At 44.6% G+C, this 6,240-nt stretch overlaps 1 long non-coding RNA gene across 1 annotated transcript in view; it reads left to right on the forward strand.

Annotated features, from left to right (window-relative positions):
- LOC114070837 overlaps nt 1-3,470 on the forward strand; it is a 4,525-nt gene extending 1,055 nt beyond the window's left edge. Inside the window, exons 2-5 of the long non-coding RNA XR_003573967.1 lie at nt 1,462-1,527; nt 2,409-2,503; nt 2,811-2,974; nt 3,238-3,470. This is a non-coding gene — a long non-coding RNA (uncharacterized LOC114070837). The remainder of the gene's footprint in view (nt 1-1,461; nt 1,528-2,408; nt 2,504-2,810; nt 2,975-3,237) is intronic.
- Nucleotides 3,471-6,240: the final 2,770 nt, after the last annotated feature.

Genomic DNA, 6,240 nt, shown 5'->3' on the forward strand with positions numbered 1-6,240 from the left:
TGCCTGGGCAGGGGCAGAGGAGGGGCAGGACTGAGCTCTGCTCTGGGGGGAGCAGGGACAGCCCCCAGGGAATGGCTGGAGCTGTGTCAGGGCAGGCTCAGGGTGGATCTCAGGGAAAGGTTCTTCCCCCAGAGGGTGGTTGGCACTGAACAGGCTCCCCAGGGCAGTGGGCACAGCCCCAAGGCTGCCAAAGCTCCAGGAGGGTTTGGATGATCCTCTGGGACACAGGGTGTGACTCTTGGGGATGGGCCTGTGCAGGGCTAAGGGTTGGACTGAATGATCCTTGTGGGTCTCTTCCAACTTAGCATATTCTATAATTCTGTGATTCTGTGATAAAGGACCGCAGTGGGTCATCTGGTCCCACCTCTCTGTTCAAGCAGGGTCACCCCAGAGCACATGGCACAGGATTGTGTCCAGATGGTTCTGGAATATCTGCAGTGATGGATACTCCACACCCTCTCTGGTCTCTGTTCCAGTGTTCAGTCACTGCCCAGCCAAGAAGTTCTTCCTCATGTTCAGGTGGAGCTTCCTGGGCATCAGTTCCTGCCCGTTCCCCTTGTGCCATTGCTGGGCCCTCCCCAAGCAGAGCCTGGTCCATTCTCTGCCCCCTCCCTACAGCCCCTGACATACATGGGGGAGGTCCCCTCTTCTGGACTGGACAGCCCCAACTCCCTCAGCCTTTTGAGTAAATAATGGGAGGTTTGGGGTGGTGCTGAAATTGTGGTGACTTTCCTCCACTGCTGTGAAAAAAAAAGGATTAGTGTTTTCATGTTTAATCAACAAGGCACAGAGAGGAAGGTTTATGCACTTGATCACCAAAATAATGTCTTTCCCCTGGGCTCTTTTTGAAATTTTGTGTAGTTTTCTTTCAGAATTAAATGTCATTATAAAAGCAATTAATCTCTCAGTTAAGGCTGAGAGAAATTGGATTGGTCAGCCTGGAGAAGAGAAGGCTTTGGGATGCTCTCATTGCCCCTTCCAGTGCCTGAAGGGGCTCCGAGGGGGCCAGAGAGGGACTTTGGACAAGTCTGGAGGGACAAGGCAAGGGGGAATGGTTTCCCACTGCCAGAGGGCAGGGTTAGATGGAATGTTGGGAAGGAATTGTTGGCTGTGAGGGTGGTGAGGCCCTGGCACAGGGTACCCAGAGAAGCTGTGGCTGCCCCATCCCTGGAAGTGTCCAAGGCCAGGTTGGACGGGGCTTGGAGCAACCTGGGCTAGTGGAAGGTGTCCCTGCCCATGGCAGGGGTTGGAACTGGATGGTCTTGAAGGTCCCTTTCCAACCCAAACCATTCTGTGATTCACTCTTTAGAATTGGTTTCATTTTAACTTGTTATTTCTTATTACAATAATTAGTGGAAATCTGGCCTGGTCAGAACCCTACATTACATTATCCTGTTTTTCTCTTCCCTATCCTTAATTCATATCCTGATGCCTTTGGGTTTTTTTTTTGTTTTTTTGCAGGAGACACCAACAAATGGAACACAAATTAACTTAAGCCTACACGGGGCTGGTGACACCTGAAGGAAGGTAGGCAAGACTGATACATAAAGATGTGCTCCAGACTAAGGTAATGGTGATAACAAATGCTGGTCTGGTGTGTGAAGTTTGGTGTCATATCTGGTTATGATGTGAGAGAACACACTCATCTGGATGCCAAAAACAAACAAACACTTGTGAGTGGCTTTGCAAACACAGGAGAAGATGTTGAAATGTGGTCCTAAACTCAGAGCTTGAGTTTCTCTGGGTCACCTGATGCTTTGTTTAGTAGCTATTTAAAAAATCAAGGATATTCTTATTGAAATTGTAGCATTGTCAATTATTTCTGATTGTAATCTGCAGGAATAATAATGTGACAGACTCGTTGTCCTCTTTCCAACTGAATCCCCAAATCTGTCTTCCCAAATTCATTCTGAATTGAGACTTTATTATAGAGGTTTGTTATTTAGAGTCCCCAGAAAAAGTCTGACCACGGACTTCTGGTGAATGTTTTTATTTCAATGCAAAATGATGAAATGGATTAAGACTTTTACTCAGAATAGGAAACTTAAAACTTTGGGGGAACTGTGAAACAGTGTTTTTTTTTTTTTTCAAAGTCTTCTTTCCATCTTTGCTGCTCCCCAACATTCAGTTGGTTTCCCAACATTACAGCTGCCATAACTGACTGACCCAGCTGTGGGATTTTTTTGGAGCCAGATGTTCATCAGAGAAACTGTTCAAATGCTCAGTGAGACAGAAGTGTCCTTTAATGAGATAACAAGAAGGAAGGGATGCAGTCTTTGAGAAGCTTTTAGAAGCTTTTAGTTTTAGAGCCTGTCTTCCAAAACATAAATATTTTTTCAAGTTTCTTTCTTGTAGCTCCCAGGAGTTGGGAAGAATAAGGGACTTGCATTTCATTTCTCTTCTTGCAGGGAAAGTGGAGAAGCTGTGCTCTGTGCTTTTAATCTGGTGTGTTGGGAGTACGTTTTGGAGCATGTTTGCCACTTAGCAGGGAAGTGAAATTCAGGTATGATCCTTTTTTTTTTTAAAAAGAAGGCAAGTTGATTTTGATTATGACATCATTTTATCTGATTTGTTATTGTCATGATGTTACTGTTGCCAAAAACCATTTCCCCCTCAATTGTATTTGGCGATCTTTAATGAGGTAAAAACTCTAAAAATAATATTCTTGTGGTTGTCAGTCTGTGCACAGAGTCGTGCTGTGTGATAAAAATAATCCTTCAGTTAAAACCCAAACCAAAACCCGAACTTGTTTTTATGAGTGCATTCAAATCCAGCGACACCTCTGTTCTGAAAGCATTTTTTAATTCTAGGCACAAGGGGTTGTAAAAGTAAAGAGCCAATATGGGGGAGAAGAAGGCAGAACCACTGGACTTTGTGAAAGATTTTCAGGAATATCTCACCCAGCAGACTCACCATGTCAATATGATTTCCGGATCGGTTACTGGCGACAAGGAAGTGGAAACTCTCCAGGGAGGTGAGCTCATTTCAGGGCCATAGATTTGCCTTTTTTTGAGAGTGACTGCACTGTTTACAGTCCAGGTAATTATGCAGGTGCTGCAGTTGCATGGAAGCATTTCTGACAGCCATTTTCACGTCACAAAAGATGTGTGTGTACCTTCATGGTTCTGTATATTTAAAGACCAAGGGCATAGAGAAGCAGAAGGTATTTGGCATATTCTCACAGCGTGACAGTGTCCTACAGGTTCCTAATTAAAATCTGTGTGGTGTTGCCCACAGCTGGGACAGAAGGTGATCAGAATGGTCTGGACCATCCCTCTGTTGAAGTTTCACTGGATGAAAACTCAGGAATGTTGGTGGATGGGTTCGAAAGGACGTTTGATGGAAAGCTGAAGTGTCGATACTGCAACTACGCCAGCAAAGGAACAGCTCGGCTCATAGAACACATCAGGATTCACACAGGTATGGAACGTTCTGCTGGGCTGGGCTGTGGGCTGTTAACTCAGCATGGTGATTGGTATGTGAGGAGCTGACTGTTCAAGCAGCCTGATTGTTCTTAATGATTAGAACTGGGGTTTGGGTTGGTTTTTTGTAATTGTGTTTTAAAGGTGTGCCATGTACCTGTTTAAACCATGCAAATTCCTGCTGACATTTATTGTGAGTAATTCTGTGGGAGTAAAGCTTAGCATGGAAACTTCAGTGTAAACTAAAGGGCTCTAAAATTAGCTGTTAGTATTTCTGTGCTAATCAGAAAAGTTGTTAGCTGGGCCTTTTCTTCCTCTGTTGTTTAGCTATGAAAATATTCCTGTTCTCCACAACATTCTGGATGTGAAAGTACAAAGCATAGTAATAAGAATAAAGTTTTTTTATTGGTAGCTTGAAAGGTGCTTGTGAAGTCTACTGAGTATATTGCCCTGATACAGAAGACTTCAGGGCTGTTAACTAGAGTAGTAAGAAAAAAAAAGTTGTATTCTGCAAAGGATGAAAGTTTTTGTAGGTTTCCAATCTGGTATGGACTGTTCCAAAACTTCCAAGTGTCTCCTTTCAGTGGTCTTGGGTAGTTTGGGACTCACCTTGAAGGAAGCACATTGTTGTAACTGGGCTATGATTTGTCAGGTACTCCAGTCAGACTCTCACTTTGCTGGGAACCACTGCTTTCACACAATATCCGTCACAATTCCACGCAAAAAGTCCATCCTGGGATGGAAGCATCCATTCCAGGATGGATTTTGGGGAATTCAGTGCTCCTTGGTGCTGGTCCTGCAGCGTTGACTTGTTTTGACAAGGCACAATGGGATAGGATATGGCAACAAGAAGAAATCAGAGTTCTGCGGTTCAGACTCTTAAGGACCTGGTAAATTCTTCTCTTGTGCTACCACGAGCTACCTCTGTGTGTAGCTGTTGCTGTTTCCAGATTCCCAGTGGAAATTTTGAGGAGTTCCAGCAGTGGATAAAGGACCTTGGCTTGTGTGTACCTGCCTTTGAAACAGCCTTAAAGCCAAGGCTTGCTGCAGAGCTGCACAGCAGCACAGTGGGGGCTTTGGAGCTGGTTTTTTTTAGTCTAATTTTTCATGAAGCAGGTACAGCTTCACCCACCATTTGTCTGATATGGGATGTGAACAACAAGGGATTCTTTTATTATCACCTTTACTCTGTGCAGTGCTAATGCTGAGCTTGTGAAATGAGGGCCGTGGGGTGGGAAAAACTGTGCTGCAGCCTCACAGAGCTCGTTTTTGAAGAGAACTTAAAATACGCAGAGGTAACATCGAATTTCAAATGTCGCATCTTTTCAGTAGCAAGAAGCTGTTGCCATCTGAAAACTTGCATTCCCCAAGCCCACAGCTCCTGCTGGCCAGGTGTCAGCATGAGCAGATGGACTGCTAGAGCTGGTGGGAGGCATGAAGTTATCCAAGAAAATGTTGGAATTGTGTGCTTGTTAGTTCTTGGGATGGTTTTCATGGCATGTACAGGGTTTCTCAAACAGAACGAATGTGTTACTTGATATCAAATGTCATCAATTTAGCCATACTAGAGAGCAAAAAAATCAAATCTCCCTTCTTTAAGTATCAAAATGTGAGTCTTGGCATAGTGTCAGCATTCCTTCTCTTACTCCAAGGAGTTACCTACCTTTTCTTACTCTCAGATCTGGGGTTATCTCTTGTGCTTTCAGAATGCTTTCTTGTCCTGTGCTGCTTTAGGGAGGAGAGCCCTCCCAGTGGCTTGAGGTGGCAGAACAATTCCTGTGGGAGCTTGTGACCATTTCATCATGGTTGCAGCATAATGTACACAAAAGCAAGAAAGATTCCAGCCAGGAATTGGGATGCTGAGAAACATCCTCAAAAATCTCTAACCCAGCAATCATTGGTCAAAGCAAACACTGCAGGAGTTAACACGAATTTGGGTGTTAGGGCAAACATAATGCTTTGGGTTCGGGCCTGGACTGATGTTTTGAGTTGTGTCTCGTGGTTGCAGTGTGAGAGGGGGATGCAGGGATGTCGCTCTCCTGTCCATCAAAGAGCTCTGGCAGTTTGGACAAACCTTCACGCAGGGAGCAGCCAAATTTCTGGTTCAGACATGCCTGATAATGAAATACCGGTGACTGACAACAGTTACAATTCACTTCTCTGCACCAACCTGTTCGGTTTTAGAACGCAGACAAGGATCTCAGGCTGCTTTTTTTTTTCTCTGTATAAGTTTCCCCTTTGCCTTGTAACAGTACATTTCCATCCTTAATTTTAATTCAGCACTGCATGTCCTGATGGCAACAGCTCTTTGCCATAACCTTAATAGCTCTTCAGAAAGCCCCACTTTCTTCCTTTACAGAGACAGGGGACTCCAGAACAAGAAAAGGGTAAATTTTAATTGTTTTTTCCTGGGGGTTGTTTTGTTTTGTTTGTTTGTTTTACTCAAGGGAAAGGAGATCCAAGACCTGAGTGTTGTTTTGCTTGGAATCGTGGCAAAGGGCCAGGAGATGGATTGCATGCCCTGTGAGGGCTCGGAGTGATGAATCAGCGTTAAAATTAAAATAGGGAAGTGGCAGGTGACCAGTAGGTAGCACAAAAATTCCTGTCAATTTTGAAGAACCAGTGAGGTAGGAGGAAAAATAATCTATTTGGTATCCCAGGTTGTGATTCCAGGCTGTGGGATGCTCCCCATGGTGAGGGGTTTCTCTGTCACGTGCCATCCTACAGGGCCTGGAATAGGGGCCCTCCTGCATTCAGATCTCTGGCTTTTACAGTTGTTCTGGATGGATTTTGGGAGCCACAAAACAGCTGTATTGGC

The sequence above is a fragment of the Empidonax traillii genome, unplaced genomic scaffold, assembly GCF_003031625.1.
Source record: "Empidonax traillii isolate 1590-97213 ecotype Southwest subspecies unplaced genomic scaffold, ASM303162v1 scaffold1708:size70891, whole genome shotgun sequence".
Classification (NCBI taxonomy): Eukaryota; Metazoa; Chordata; class Aves; order Passeriformes; family Tyrannidae; genus Empidonax; species Empidonax traillii.